This window comes from Lactuca virosa, chromosome 5, assembly GCF_052849685.1.
Source record: "Lactuca virosa cultivar CGN04683 chromosome 5, Lactuca_virosa_CGN04683_v6, whole genome shotgun sequence".
Lineage (NCBI taxonomy): Eukaryota > Viridiplantae > Streptophyta > Magnoliopsida > Asterales > Asteraceae > Lactuca > Lactuca virosa.
In genome coordinates this window covers 441732330-441749442 of record NC_136430.1, presented here as the reverse complement: position 1 = coordinate 441749442, position 17113 = coordinate 441732330, and the positions used below count along the sequence as shown (strand labels likewise).

Here is a 17113-nt window from a genome sequence, read left to right as displayed (position 1 = left end):
AAACTTCATCATAAATTTAACATCTAGGTGATGAGCCAGGTACCAAAAGTGGTTGAGAAACCATGAAATAAAGTCAAGGTAAAGCAACATGAACTGATTAAGTAACATACTACTATCTGTTATTACTTATAATCTCCATTTCTGTATGCATAATTTTCGGTTAGTGAAAAGAATAGCATGCGAATTGCAACAAAGTTGCATGAATTTCAACTACCGAACTACAATTACATATTCACATTAATTAGCAAAGATTTATACACTTCAAAACCCACACACAAGAAAGCATCACTTAACTACCAATTGCACATCAATAACTTTTAAATTAAGTTAACTTTTAACATAAAAAATAGATTGAACTCTTCGCTAAATAAAAGCATTTTTATTAGGTCAAACATAGATATAGACACAAATCCAGGTAGCACATTATCAGTGCCAACACTTCTTGAGAAAAAAAATAAAAAGGTTACGTGCTTCATATCTGGAAAAATACACAATCTGATATAATCTTTTTTTTCTCCAAAATTCAGTTGGACTTAAAAGTAAAGAGTCAAAAACCTGGATGGAAATACATATATGTATTTCGTTCCTATGGCATTTTTTCCATTTTAATATATGTAATATTTTATGGCATGCCAAATATCATAAAGGAACTGTACTATTGTCTTAGTTTAAATTATAAAGTTGCATTTTATACTGTTTAAATTTGTTAATTATTTACCATTTGATCAGCTTCTCCTTGATCTGCTTTAACAAATGAAGAATCTCAGTTGTCTGCACATTTAACAAATCAGAACATTAGAAAGATAAACTGATATGAACATGTATAAGGAAAAATTAGGTAAGTTCAATCCATCTGTGTAGCTTCTGATACAGAGATAGCAATAGCTGCTTTAGCATCCTCTTCATGGAGTATTTCATGAACTCCATTTTGTCACAAGTTAAAGTCCCGGTTTTAGCAGACATAATCATCTCAACCATACCAAGTTCCTAGAGTTTCATTGGTATTGGGTTACAGAGTCATGAAACGGGGAGAAACGCAACAGAAATGACCAAAATAAAAGAAATTTAGATTTATAGAAGTACTGTATAATATCTTTAAAAGGTTAACATTCAAAATAAAAAGTCATAATAGAAGATAAAAAAAAGGTACATTGGGTCAAGTGTGTGTTAATATATTAGATTTCGAAGGTATAATGCCATATAGAATAGTATGATGTTAAAACTGAAAGTACAATCTTAATAGAAAATAAGTGAAGGTATAATGCTAATCAAGTTTAGCCTTTAGATTAACATGAAAAATATACAACTTCTTAATAGGTTGGATTTTGAAAGTATAATATTAAAAGTAGTTAGATTTTCAAAAAAAAAAAAAAAAATCAAAACAGTAAAGAAATTTGAATTACATTGTCTTACTAGAAAAAAGAAATTAAAACAATGTCGTAATATGGTTGATTTTAAAAATGAAATCCGTACTTAACATAACTGGTTTGGTTTGGATAAAAAGTAACAATAATAAAATGCTTGTTTAAGCATCATAGCTGAATGATAAGGTTCCTGCAAAAAAATGAAGTTTTTTTAACAAAATTCTCGTATAAAATATTTTTATTCACAAAAGAGAATTGTTTATTACCTCTTTATATTACTCACTTGTTTTTAACATTTCAACCCACCACAGACCACACCATTTCCCGAAGTAATAAATAAGCACATGTTTTAGGAAAATGAGGGGTATTTCTGGAAATACACAAACAGGGTCATAGACTTGTAGCTACCTGCATATCGCTTCCATGCTTTGTGAGCTAGTAATCAGTGGATAAAAGGTGGTAGGTTGATAAAGCAAGTTCACAATTTCCTAACATGAAGGCATAATTAACCTTATTTGAGATTCAATGATAACACCCTTATTTGTTATTTCCCACAATTTCCCTTAAAAATTTAACATAAGTTTTGAGGCTTGTTGTTATCATAACCAATTTGGTGATATCCATCATCATTGGTAAAGAAACTTGATGCATCATCTGAGGATTCTAATAGAATATGTGATAAGGCCAAAATCAATCCCCCTCTCATTGATATCAGTGTATATATATACAAAACAACATTACATTTGACCACCTCATAATATAACATAATTACAAAAACAGACTAGTCTAATATACCCCCTCAGTCTAAGGTGGAGGTTCACAAATGCTTAGACTGGACCGAAAATCGTTAAACAAAACTCGTGGGAGGCCCTTCGTGAAAATGTCAGCGAACTGGTACCGGGAGGGCACATGTAACACCCGAATCTGGCCACGTTGCACTTTTTCACGAACGAAATGAATGTCGATTTCAATGTGCTTTGTACGTTGATGTTGAATCGGGTTTTGAGAGAGATAAATGGCGCTGACATTGTCACAATAAACCAGTGACGCGTGTTTTGGTGGCATAACAAGCTTAAGTAATAGGTTACGCAGCCAATAGATTTCAGCTACGACATTAGCGACCCCTCGGTATTCTGCCTCGGCGCTGGAGCGAGAGATAATTGTTTGGCGTTTGGAAGACCAGGAGACCAAGTTGTCCCCTAAATAAACGTAATAGCCAGAAGTGGAGCGCCTGGTGTCTGGGCAACCTGCCCAGTCTGCATCGGTGTAGGAGACGAGGTTGGCTGGGGAGCTCGTAGACATGTGTAAGCCCATGCGAACGGTGCCTTTAACATAACGGATAATGCGTTTGAGAGCATCCCAATGAGCATGTTTTGGGGCGTGCATGTGCATGCACACTTGCTGGACAGCATAAGAAATGTTGGGCCTGGTGAAAGTCAGGTATTGAAGAGCCCCAGCAAGGCTACGATAGGTGGAGGGATTATCGATAAGACTGCCTGCGTCATTGCTTAGTTTTCCTGCTATATTGACCGGGGTTTGTACTGGATTGCAGTTCTCCATTTTGGCCCTAGAAATGATATCCGAGGCATATTTTTCCTGAGAGAGGAACATGCCGGCAACGTCTCGCTTGACAGAAATGCCAAGAAAATAGTGTAAGGGCCCGAGGTCTTTCATAGCGAACTCAGATGACAGACATGAAAATAGCCGGGTGTACAATAACGTAGAAGAGGCGGTGAAGATGATATCGTCCACATAAAGGAGAAGGTATGCTGTATCCGGGCCGTGGCGGTAAATAAAGAGGGAGTGATCGCATGTGCTATGTTGAAAACCAATAGTGGTAACATAGTCAGTGAAGCGCTGGTACCACGCACGGGGTGCTTGTTTTAGACCGTAAAGTGAGCGCTTCAACCTGCAAACATGATTAGGGTGCGTAGAGTCCCGAAACCCAAGAGGTTGGTGCATGAAAACTGTCTCAGAAAGGTGTCCGTGAAGAAATGCATTCTTTACATCGAGTTGGTTTATGACCCACCGTTTATGTAAAGCAATGCTAAGCACCGTGCGAATGGAAGCCGGTTTTACTACCGGACTAAAAGTTTCATCGCAATCAATCCCCACTTGTTGTGACCTGCCATCACAGACCAAACGCGCTTTGTAGCGCTCTAGTGACCCATCAGCTTTAGTTTTGTGCTTAAAAATCCACATGCAGCGAATAATATTCATATTTGGACGCCGAGGTACCAAATCCCAAGTATTATTATCGATAAGAGCGTTAAACTCGTCAGTCATGGCATGGTTCCATTCCGGTACGGAGATGGCTTCGGTTGGATTGCTGGGTAAGGGAGCTATGGCGGTGGTAGTGGAGGTGTGAAGAGAAGTGGGTTGTTTTGTTTTGGTGATCCCAGACATGCTGCGGGTGGTCATGGTGCGAGTGGGTAGAGGAGGAGGGGAGGCAGGAGAAGGCTCGACATGTGTTTGGGTAGTAGTCGAATGAGTGTGAGATGGTCGGCGTCGTGAGTAGGTGTGGAGTAAGGGTGGTGCGCCGACTGTGGTGGAAGGAGGTGGGGTTGTAGGTTTGGAGGAAGAGGGTGGTGGGCTGCTGTAAGGAGAGGTGTGAGAAAGAGTAGGAGGGGACGATGTAGTTTGGGCGGTGGGATAAGAAACTGAATCCCAGACAGTAGGATGTAAGTCAGAATGGAGAAAGTTATATGTTGGTGGAGACGAATGAAGTTTGGCGAATGGGAAGACATGTTCGTCAAAAATGACATGTCGAGAGATAATGATTTTACGGGAAGAAAGATCATAGCATTTGTACCCGGAGGGGTATCCGAGAAACACACAGGGGGAGGACCGGTTTTGAAGTTTGTTGATGGAAGTGGAAGGTGTTAAAGGGAAGCATAAGCAGCCGAAGACTTTAAGGTGATTGTATGTGGGGTGTTTGCTAAAAAGAAGAAAAGTAGGGGTGGAGTAGTGTTTAGTTTTGTGTGAAAGTATGTTGAGAATGTATGTGGCCATTTGAAGGGCATGGTGCCAAAAGGAGGTGGGCAAAGATGCATGAGAAAGGAGGGTGCGAACCATGTTGTTAATTGTGCGAACGGTTCTTTCGGCTTTTCCATTTTGAGGTGATGTGTGAGGGCAAGAGAATCGGAAAGCCATGCCGTTGGATGTACAAAAATTGTGAAAGAATTGGTTGTTGTATTCCGTGCCGTTATCACATTGAAAGGTTTTTATTGGGCGTTCAAATTGAGTGGTGATATGTTTGTGAAAAGCAAGAAAGATGGAGAAAACTTGTGATTTGTTAGACAGGGGGAAAGTCCATAGGTAATTTGTGAAATCATCAATAAACAAGACATAATAGCGGTGACCTCCCGAACTAAGCACGGGGGAGGTCCAAAGATCACTATGGACAATATCAAAAGGTAAACAGGTAAAAGATGTAGAAGCATAAAAAGGTAATTTTATTTGTTTTCCAAACACACAAGACTGACATATGTTTTTATCAGAAAAATCACGAACAGAAATAAAGTTGTTTTTATTCAAAATGCATAAAGAAGAGGAGCCGGGATGTCCCAAACGACGATGCCAAAGGTCTTGAGACAGAGCAGCAAAAGCAAACGGACTAGTAACTTGTGCATTTAGTTGTGTGAGAGGGTAAAGATCTCCGGTGCTATCACATCGCAGGATAGGAATCTGCGTCCGGTAATCCTTCACAATTAAACCAAAAGGGTCAAATTCAACGGCAACGGAATTATCTGTTGTAAGGCGACGAATAGATAACAAGTTTTTAATAAGATGAGGAGCATGTAAGATATTATAGAGTTTGAGAGGAGGGAAGGGAGGTGGAAGTGTGGTGTGTCCGGAGCCATGTATCGGAATGTAAGAGCCGTTGCCAACAACGATACGATTTGGTCCGCTATTATTGAAGTAAGTTGAGATTTTACCTGTCGTGTTTGCCATGTGATTTGTCGCGCCCGTGTCAGCGTACCAGTTGGGGTCGGGGTTGAGTGTCATGGTATGCATGGCTTGCTCAATGTTGGTAGGGGTGTACGAAGCTTCTGAGGTGTAAGCATGTGCCGGAGAAGGTCCGAGAATGTCGGCGGCAGGAGGGCGTGTCATCGGGTATCGCTGTTGTGGTGCAGTGGGATAAGGAACCGGTGGAGTGGTCCATGTTGGTGCATTCCAGAAATACCATGGAGGTTGTTGGGAGTAGGAGAAACCGCGCCCACGTCCGCGTCCCCGTCCTCTGCCCCGTCCACCTCGACCCCGCCCACGATAAGATCCATCCGAATGGCCCCGACCAGAGGACCGGGGCTGCTGCGACTGAGAATATGTTCCGTTGTCCCGCTGATCAGAGGAGGTTGTGCCGACGACGTTCGTTGCTGGTGCGGTGATGGAGGTAATGAGGGCGGTGACGGGTGGGTTATGCAGCGATTTTCTGGTTTCCTCGAGACAAAGTTTAGAGCGGGCGGTGTAGAAGTCGGGTAACGGAGTGGATTGTTGGAGAAGAGTGGCGATGCTGTCGTATTGATCCGAGAGCCCGAAGATAAGCTGTAGAACAAGCCACTGATTTTCTACAGGAGCCTCGACATTAGTTAGCTGATCAGATAGATTTTTAACTTCTTGGCAATATGCCGCCATGTTAGGAAAGTTTTCGAGCTTGACATTTGCGAATTTCTGGTGAAGCTGGAGAGCACGGGCTGGTTTACTGTCTATAAAGATGTTTTCAATGGCCTTCCAGGCGGCGGCAGCGGTGGTTCCTAGCGAGAGAATGGTTATGAGGAGATCTTTAGAAATCGTCCCGTATATCCATTGTAACACAATGGCATCCAGGTGTGACCACTGTTCATCGACTTTAGGATCTTTTTCTTTGGCAGAAGTAGATGAAGCAGGTGGTATGATATGATCAAGAACCTGGAACGCACGACAGTGTATCTTGAAAAGTTCGGCCCAAGATGTGTATTGGCTGTCATCCGTATCAAGGAGGATTGGTATGTAATTCTTGATGTTCGTGACAGTGAGTGCAGGGTGAAGAGGGGCTGTCGGTCCTGTCATTAGAGAGTGGTGGAGGTGATCAAAAGAAGAAGAACGAGAAGAGAGGGAGAGAGGCGATTAGGGTTAGCGCTAATTAGGAAGGAACGTAATACTCTGATACCATAATAGAATATGTGATAAGGCCAAAATCAATCCCCCTCTCATTGATATCGGTGTATATATATACAAAACAACATTACATTTGACCACCTCATAATATAACATAATTACAAAAACAGACTAGTCTAATAGATTCATCTTTGCCTCTCTTGTTGCCATTATTCAAAAAGAATTAATGTTTTTAATATGAAAATCAACACAGAAAACATTACATGACTAAATTTAAATCAATGAAGCTTCATAGTAATTACAAAATGATGGTTACCTTCTTGGATCCCTTCCAGAGAACGTTAGGATGATAATTACCCAAAAAAAAAAACCATCGTAAATATATTTCATTCACTTAAACATTTTTTTGAGTGAGATTCAATTCTATGGAAACATGCAACTTCCTATAAGAGAAATGAAAAATTTAACAGTGTATTTATTACTCACTAACACACGAGAACTATAATTACTCAAAGCCTGTTAAAAACTAAAAAATTGATTGTTAATGAATACCTATGGTGTCTTAATATGAAAAATAAAATAAAAATAAAGTATAACGTTATAATTGGTAACCATGGTTAAACAAGTTTAGATTCTAAAGTAGAATGTATTAAAACTACAATGTCTTAAAAGGGTGGATTTTGAAAATATAATGTTACGATTTGGAGTATAATGTTGCATGCAATTGGTTAGATTTTGATAGTAAACTATCTTAATAATAAAAAATTTGAATTTATAATGTTATAAATGGTATCCAAAACCAAACATGTTTAGTTTTTCAAAGTACAGTGACTTAATAGGAAAAATAATAAAATGACAATGTCTTCATATCATAGGTTAGATTATGAAAGTATAATATTTTAATATAAGATTTTATAGCTTAGCATCTAAATAACATTCAACTACAGCATACAAACGTATGAGACAATATATTTACCTTGGCATCGTATATGGTCATTTAGCTTTTTCTCCATCTTTTCCTATCAAATAACCACAAATTAGAAATTAAATACATAAATAAAGCTTTACTTACAACCTTCAGAAATTTATATAACATGGGGAATCAATCTATGTGTTGATAAGTGTGTGGCAGGCAGATTATGTGACCTTAATATTAACCTGTGATGACAGTGTTGTTGTTAGCCAGCCAACACTACAATATGTTAAACCTCATAAACAAACCAACTACAATATGTTAGACCTAACACATTCGGACCAAATGATTAATCCAAGATTTTGACCAGAGTTATTTTGCTAGCAAAATTGCAAATCAGTGAAAGAGAAACGAGAAAAAACATTAATTGCAATTTCTTTCTTCAATAATAATGGTATCTTTCAAGAATTACTTAAGTAACTATTAATATCTCAGGGAGATCCACAAACTTTACTTCTGAAACATGAATACTATATATATACATCAATATTTGTTTAAATGCAAGAAATAAAAATGTGTACTTTCATTGATTTGTGTATTGTAGCATCCTACTTTCATTTATTTCTATTATATATATAGCATTGCACTTGTAAAAATCCACCCAATTATACCAATGCCATCAAAATACAAAGCAGAGCAATTTTCATTGCTATGATTGGATAGATTTTTGAAAGTATGATGTCCTAACAAGAAATATTACAAGTACAACGCTATAAATGCATAGAACTTTCATAATGCAACACCTTTATAACAATAATAATAAAAAAGTTGAAATTACAATGGAAGTACAATACTAAAATGTCACAATAAGAAAATGCTATAATTGGGTATAATTTTCAAAGCAAAATGCCCTAATAAAAAGAAAGATGAAAGTACAATGCTATAAACATCTATAAAAGTATAATGTCCTAATAATAAAATAGCTAAAAGTAGTATGCTATATAATTGGGTAAATTTTTTAAAGTATAATGTCTTCATATGAAAAAGTTGAAAGTAGAATACTGTAATAGAAAGAAATGAAACTAGGATGCTGAAATAAAACACAAATGAATGAAAGCAAGTTGTTATATATTGCATTTAGCCCTAAAAATAACTTACACCTTAAGTAAATCCATGACATCAGGAGACAAGGGGAGGGTGATGCACCTGAAAGCATAAATGAAAGTAAGTTGTCTTTTATTTTGTTAAATACTACAAGGCACCCTCCTTCCCTTGTGCTGAAGGAAGTTTTGTAAATTTTTACCTTTAAAAAACTGCTTTTTGCCTCCTCATTAAATAATGCTTGCCTCTTCACTGCATTTATAACACTACAATAACAACCACACATGTAACTGAGCATCAATATGCCTTGCTGATTGAAAGATACATAAAGTAATCATTTATACCCCATCCATCATATACTCTGTTATATAGTTGTGGAACACAGTAGGCTGAACTCAATTCTGCCATGTCATCCAACAATTTCAAGTTGTTGACCTACACAAATGAAAATATAGTAAGTAAGCCAAAAAGAAAGAGCAGTTTTGTCATGAACTTAATTTTCCTTGGAGGGTCCTTTAAAACCTTATATACCAAGGTATGCCACTTGTATCAAATCCTAACCTTCGTGAGGGTCCTTTAAAACATAATCCCCAAAATTAACCCCATGTGTGAAACGTATGTATCCAAGATTTGACCTATAATCCAGATACATATACACTATTACTATGCCTTAAGTTGCTTGCCAACAAATGTAAAAAGAAAAACAATCTATCATAGTCATCCCATACATAAAACATTCACAACCACAACTGCACTTGGCATATGATGTTTTCTAATATGCTCTTCTTGAAAAACCCTTGTCGTCCGCTAAAAATAATAATAATAATCATACATACTTATAAAGCTAGTATTTTTCCTTGAACCTCATGCATTTGAAACCCCAATAAAAATTTGCAAACACCTCATGCATTTGGAAACCTCCTATGTTAATGAATACCACTCAAAAGTCTCTTAATAATGGTTAACAATTCAAAGGTTTTATAACTTATATAATATATTTAATAAACAATTAATGGATACTCTACTATAAAAAGGTCAATCTTTTTGAGTAGACACACAAATACAAATCACATACAAAATTCACAAAGAAAACAAGTCTAAAGTTTTTTGTGTTGGTTTGAGGGCTTTGAACAATTTTTTGAGCCATGTTACTATGTTAAATTTTTTAATTTGTAAGTTTGTTATATACTAATTCTTTTTTGTATTTTCTTGATTTAAGTATTCTTTTAAGAAAATCATTGTATGTTGTGGTTGAAATTTTAATGTAAATTAGATTAGATTCATGTTATCGATCATATGTTATGGAAGGTGATATATATAATATTTAATTAACTATTGTATACATGTTTGTATGTTCATGTTGCTTCAAAACAATAATTAATTAAAAATCATGGATATGTCATATTATCTATATTATCCATGTAAGCCTTTTTTAAAATGCAAATTGTCAATCTTATCACTTTATATTTTAGTATATGTTTAACATTTTAATTATAATAATAAGTGTTTTTTAAATGTTTCTTTCACTTATTAATAATAATAAGTGGTTTTAAAATTAATAAGCAATAATTATAAATAATAAAATCAAATTACATGGATATGTTATATTATCCATGCAAGTCTCTTTTAAAATGCAAATTGTCTATCTTATCACTTTATTATTTAGTGTATGTTTCACATTTTAATAATAATATTAATTGTTTCTTAAAAGTCTTCTTTAACTTATTATTAATAATAAGTGGTTTAAAATTAATGAATAACAATTTTAAATGATAATAACATCAAATTATAAATTACATTTAGCTATAAAATAAATTGTATTTTAAATGAACATCATTATTAAAATTAGAAAATGATTGCATCAGTAAAAATATAATTAATCAATAATAATAATTGTTAAAAATAATACTAAATAGATAATTATATTTAATTCTATTAATGATGAATGTGGGTTGATTTCAATGAATATTATTGTTCAAAATAATTGAGATTATATATATATATATATATATATATATATATATATATATATATATATATATATATATATATATATATATAAATTAGTGTAAAAATATTATCTCAAAGTTAATGTCAATTACATAACCATTTTAAACATATATTTTTCAATATTTTAACAATATATTTTTAATCTTCGCTGCGCAACGCGCGGAAATTCGTATAGTAATAATAATAATAATAATAATAATAATAATAATAATAATAATAATAATAATAATAACCTGTTAGTGTTTTTTCAAGTTAATGATTGTTGTTTTTGGATGAAAAGCTATAAATACATTGCTATTATGAGTAAATATTAAAGAAAATTATCTATTAAATACTAATAGTAAAACAAAATTATCAATTAAAATATTAACAAAATTTGCAATACCTGATCACATTTCTTGTATAGATCATCAGAAAGATTGAGATGAAATCCATACTTCCTAAATATAATTGGTTTGGCTAAAAGGTAACAGCAATAAGATGTTTGTTCAAGCATCACAGCTAAACGAAGAGGTTCCTGCAAAAGATTGAAGTTGTTCACAAAATTCTCATATTTATATTTTTATTCACAAAAGAGAATTGATTATTACCTTAAACACCAGCACCCTCTTTATATTGACCACTTGTTTCTAACATTTCATCCCACCAAAGACCACACCATGTGCCATTTCCCTTCCCTTCCCTGATGTCTCAATTTGCTAAAAGAAAGTACACTTTTTAGATAAGTAAAATCTTGACCAAATAACAAATATAAACTGTAAAGAATTACCAGGCGTACTAAATAAGTGCTGAAGACATTTTCCATGCAATATTTAGCATCTTTTAAATAAATAAGCACATCATTTCCTGAGGATAATAAATAAGCACAAGTTTTAGGAACAGAGGGGTATTTCTGGAAATACACAAACAGGGTCATAGACTCATAGCTATAGCTACCTGTACACCTGTATATCATTTCCATGCTTTGTCAGGTTGTAACCAGTGGATTGAAGGCAGTAATTTGATAAAGCAAGGTATTTGAGATTCAATGGAACTAAAAGTGTACCTTTAAGCATTAACAGAAAAACTAAATAAGAACATAAAAAGTATGAAGTTTTTTCTAGTGTTAAGGGTAAAAACATACATGTTAACACTTTGATTCTCGGGGGCATCTTCTTTTCCTTTTCTAAACCCCAAATTTTGTAATTGGTTTCTAAAGCCCTTTCTTGTTGCAGAGTAATGAATGGAATTTCTCAAAGGGATTGGAATTAAGAATAGCAATTAATCTCAGAGTAATGTAAGGTAACTTGTGGTTCGCAAAATAATTTTGAAATGAATGGAATTTGTCAAAGGAATTGGAATATGTCATGTGTATGGTTGAAAGGAAATGGAAAGGATTTCAATTCCATTCATGTTTTGTTTTGCGTTTGGTTTGTAAATCTTGAAGTGAAAATTATGTTAAATGACCAAAACACCATTTAGTGACTTTTTTTTTATAAAATAATAGAATTGCTATTTACTGGAAAAGATTTACTTATAAGACAATTATTAAACACAAATTATATACACATCAAACATGCATACACTAATTTCATAAACATTAAAAGAAAAAGTAATATGATATTACAAATGACTTATGAAGAAAAATAAATAACTAATAATATAATAATTGAATATAAATATCTACATTTACAGAGTTGTATATTAAGATAAATTAGGGGTGAGAAAAAAGAAGGCGCAAGATTTGAAAAAACAATATTTGGGTTGTAAGGACAAATTTAGTCTTTTTAATGAAGAAATAAATAAAGGAATTCCAATTCTTCCCTAGATATGGAAAATCCTTTGATTACAGATTTTGGGGGAGTTTAATGGGATCCAATTCCATCCATTTTGTCAACCAAGTGTGTAACTTAAGGAATCTTCCATTCCAATTCCTTCAAATTTCTATGAAACCCATGAACCACACATGCCCTAAGTTGCACTTAGGATTAAAATAGAAAACGTAGGAAAGAAAAACAACATGCTGATTTAGAACAGGTCATGTTAGGAATAATGTCCTTCAACTAATGCAATTGAGAAAGGTTAAAAAGTTTATATTTATGGATAGTTATTCTATTATATAAAATTGTTTTTTTTTCAGAAAGAACCTCACCCACATCCTCTCTGCTGAGCAAAAAGCCAAGATGCTGACCAGGAGAAGCATTAGACATCTGTCAAAAAATCCATGTCATTCAAGTTTCACTTTATCACATGCAATTATGAAATTCACACATATATATTCAATACTTTTTACATCATAATAAAGTTGATATGTAAGGAGTGAAAAAAACCTCTCTGTTGATCCATCTTTGTTGTCGTGGACCAAAAAAAATGGAATCTTTGGATCCATTGCACCATCATTAAGAAGCAGGGGTAATTTGGTTCATGTTAAAAAGATCCACAAACCTGTTGATAGGATCCGTGTCATTTGAAGAAACAACCAAAAGGCCTGCATATTCATTACTATTAAAGCCGTGTAATTTAAATGGGAGAATGAGCAACAATGCACTTTAAAAACTTACATGTAATAGATGATCAAAGGCTTCATGGTCTGCAAAGGATACATTGCATACAAATTCTTTATTGAAAAATTGGAGCCATGTTGATACAAAATCAGGTTGAGAAGCTGCAGGGACTAAAAATAATTTTAAAATGATAAAATTTAAACTCTTAGAATTGTGTGTAAAAACTTACAGATGGGTATAGTTTATATATATATATATATAGGTGATGTATGGTTCTAAGTACAAGTCTGAATCCTCATTGTTTCCTGCATCAGCAATAACCAGTTTTAAATCAAACAACTTATACTACAAGGGTAAATTGGCTAGTAAACAAGTTACTTAATAGGAAATCATTGTAACATGTGATGAATGTTGTGAATATGTAAACAAATAAATTAATTTATACCTCAACATTTGGTTGTCCAACATCTGATGCATACAACATTTGCAATTTGAAGCCTATAAACAATATGGAAAGGCTTTTCATTATTACCCTAATAGACATTTTGCATGTATATTAATATTAAGTAATTAGCAAAGTACAAATTGGTTTCTTAAGCTTCAGAAATTTATGTACCATGGGGAGTCAATCTATGTGTTGATAAATGTGGCAGATTATGTAACCCTAATAATAACCCATGATGACAATGTTGTTGTTAGCCAAAATTGGTTATTCACAAAAAGAGATTTGAGTAACACATTCGTGATCTGATCTGATAAAATTGGTTATTCATAAGAACACATTCTGAAACAAGCGTACCAAACACGCTAAATCAGATTTCACAGAGAAAAAAAATCAATAAAAAGATAAAGGAGAAAACCCTAACGAAACGATCAACAAAACTACAGAAAAACTATGTGGTTTCCTTATGTTTTTAACTTGCAATACAACTTGTGCAATTAGAAAACCAGAGTTTACTGAAAAAAAAAACGCAACTATGCTTTGATTTTTCTCTTATGCATACATACAGAGAAGATTACAACATCTGAAATACAGAAAACCCTAGAGAACTAAAATAAAAGGGAAAAGAGAAAAATGATAAGAATGAAAAGTTACAGATAACTTCTTAGGATTACCGACATGGTTGTGAGTGTCCTACAAAGGGTGGGGGTGCTTGTGTCTCCGGTGAGCTGAGTTACAGAGGTCGCGATGAGTCGTCTCCGACAGTGTTTGGAGAGCGAAGCGGGATAAGTGAAGTGAAGAAGGAAGAGTGGAGAATGTATATTTTATGCGCCAATACACCGACCCAAACCTTTTGGCTTCCCAATTCCAACGGTCTTTTATAAAACCTTTCCAAAATTAAAAACATTCTAACTTGCACGTCTCCGGATTGTGAGTTTTGTAAAATGAGTAACGGGTCCAAAAAGTTTGGTCGGTTAGAAAAAAGTGTAACGGTCCAAAAGGTTTTTTTACTTGCATCATTGGTTCTAAATCATAAATTTTTGGTGGATTTGGTCCATGACCAATATGAAATGACTCTTTTATTATTTTCATTTGTTTTTATCATTTTCATTTGTTTTTTATATATTTTATCTATTAATTTCATTTGTTTTTTCTATTTTCTCTATTAATTTCAATGTGAGTCATTTTGTCGTAATATGTGAGAAGAATAATTGTGTTTGTCATCTTAGAATAATATCTTACAATAATAGATTCTAATAATGTAATTTTGTCGTATCTTGCAATAATAGATTGTAATAATCTACGTTTGTCGTTTGTCATTTATAATCATATTGTATGCCAGACTCTCGAAGAGTCTATATGTATATAAATAGAGTGTTGCCCATTATGAATAAATCAGAGTTATTTTGTGTAAGACTTGAGTATTCTCAAAGCTTTCCTCTGTTGAAATTTATATTTCTGAATAACAGAGTTCGTATTCAAATTTATATCATCAATTATAAACGCAACATTCAGGTTAGACATTCTATGTATTATCATATTTATTATTATTATTATTATTATTATTATTATTATTATTATACATATTTTATACTAATTTCATTTTGTTTAATTTACATAATTTATACTGATTTCATTTTGGTTTCAAGGCTAGAATTATGAGTTTTTCTAGTCTAGAAATATGTAAACAAGAATTAAACTTTTTTCGTAAAGTAATAAAAGAAGCTAAAAATCTTCTTTTTTCTTTAAAAACATATTATAACACATCAATACCTAATAGCATATATAATATTGAAGCAATACGTATAGTAAACAATACTATAAATTGGCAACAAGAACAAATAATAAGTCTTGAGGATAAAATAACAAATTTAATTTGTTAAATATATCTTAGGAAATAGAAATTTCACCAATAATTATTAATAATGAATAAAATGAATCTGGATATACTTTTGATGCCCTCATTAATAAAAACAATATTAATAAAGATGCTATACGAAAAACAAATTTTTACATTATCAGAAAAACATAATTTTAAATATAACAGTTTAAAGAACTTATTTTTTAGAAAAAATATTATATATTATGGAAAAATTATAAGAGAATAACCTATACCTATAGAATAAACTCAAGTAAATATTATCGTACCTATAAGAAATGAACAACAAATAAGAAATCGATTATCTAATATTAAAGAAATAGATAGATTAAAATCGTCTATATTCATATATCAACAATTCAAGTAATTTTAAAAAGTACTTTTAGGGATTTAGATACTCCACTAGAATTAGAAATAAGAGACGATCGTACAATTAATAATCAAGAAAGTATTATTGTAAAAGGAAAAGGTAATTTAATCGAAGAAAAAATAAAATTTAATATTAATATTCATTTAGGATTAAGTCTTAAAGATAAAAATTTAAGTAACAATATTACTGTATGATACAAATTATTAAGACAAAATTGTATGCTAAAAGGTAATCATCCGTTTACTATTACATATCAAATAAATTATATATTAACAAATTCTCATCATAGTATTACATTTAAAACAGAAGATAGAATCTACATAGATAAACTATTTACCCTTTTATTATCCCTTGAATCACCAAAAATGACAAATAATCGAATATTTAATGAAGCTAATTTTCAACCAATAATAACCACTCCTTTAATAAAAAGAAATACAATTATAGAACCTCTAATTTCAACCATAATTGGCAGATCTTCCATTTCGGAAACCCAACTCTCAACATCTTCTGAAAATAAAGATGAAAAATTAGAAGATATCAAAGAAATGATTAGATCTTTAAGTCTACGAATATGATGGAATCGTCTAATAATTCTTTAAAATATTTTAAAACACTTGAAGGTCCATATCAAAATTCAAAACCATGCATATCAGATAAAGAAATGATTATAGAAATACCACAAAATTTACCACAAGGAAAATTATATAATATTAGTCTTAGTTCTGAAGAAGATAAACCAGTAGGAGATAAATTAAATATAATTAGTCAAATACTAAACAATATTATAGAAATAGATAGTTTACTTTTGCTCAAACAAATTCATGAATTATTACAAAATATAACTCAACAGAAAAAATTACTTGAAAAATATCTAAAAATAAAAACTAACAAAGAAGAGCCACCTACTATTAAATCGCCTTTAACATGGTAAAACGAAAAAAATAAATAATAATTATGAATAATAAAACTCAAATATATTGTAATTCCAATAACAATTATAAAGTTAATTTACTTCAAAAATTATGGAAAGATTTAGACAGATTAACACAACACTTAAAAGAAAATGAATCCAAAGTAAAAGAATTAATGTCTAAAAATCTAAACTGTACCGCATATCAACTAATTAAAATCAGAAAACTAAGAATTGAAATTAATCATTTAAGAATAGTAATAAAAAATCTTAATACTGCAATTAACTTTGTTTCAAATACTTTATTAATTTGTTAAATGAGCTCAAAAGTACATATTAATTTTTCCAAAGATAATAGACTTTGGACTAGTATATTAAAAAGACATTGGAAAACAAACTCTAACATATCTAGAAATATTCAACATTTAGAAGATACTCTATTATACGAAGAAAACTATTTATTAAAATTACAACCATAAAGTGATGAGTATAATAACCAAATAAAAAAAGGTCTCTAGATTAACAAAAGGAATTAAGATAT

The 17113-nt window shown here is 32.4% G+C and overlaps 2 long non-coding RNA genes across 4 annotated transcripts; both read right to left on the bottom strand.

Moving 5' to 3' along the window:
* Nucleotides 1-7395: 7395 nt before the first annotated feature.
* LOC145117182 (uncharacterized) lies at nt 7396-13072 on the bottom strand. Of its 3 annotated transcripts, XR_013712540.1 has the most exons (12): nt 13026-13072; nt 12795-12952; nt 12617-12674; nt 11422-11530; nt 11255-11331; nt 11076-11183; nt 10871-11002; nt 9037-9110; nt 8820-8910; nt 8678-8741; nt 8535-8580; nt 7396-7480 (listed from the first exon to the last, which is right to left on the bottom strand). It is a non-coding gene; the product is annotated as an uncharacterized LOC145117182 (long non-coding RNA). The 3 variants fall into 3 exon arrangements; XR_013712539.1 differs by lacking the exons at nt 12617-12674; nt 12795-12952; nt 13026-13072 and adding an exon at nt 11609-11975; XR_013712541.1 differs by lacking the exons at nt 9037-9110; nt 12617-12674; nt 12795-12952; nt 13026-13072 and adding an exon at nt 11609-11975.
* Nucleotides 13073-13236: 164 nt separating this feature from the next.
* On the bottom strand, nt 13237-14248 carry LOC145114452 (uncharacterized). The gene is made up of 3 exons (XR_013711019.1): nt 14089-14248; nt 13414-13466; nt 13237-13273 (listed from the first exon to the last, which is right to left on the bottom strand). It is a non-coding gene; the product is annotated as an uncharacterized LOC145114452 (long non-coding RNA).
* Nucleotides 14249-17113: the final 2865 nt, after the last annotated feature.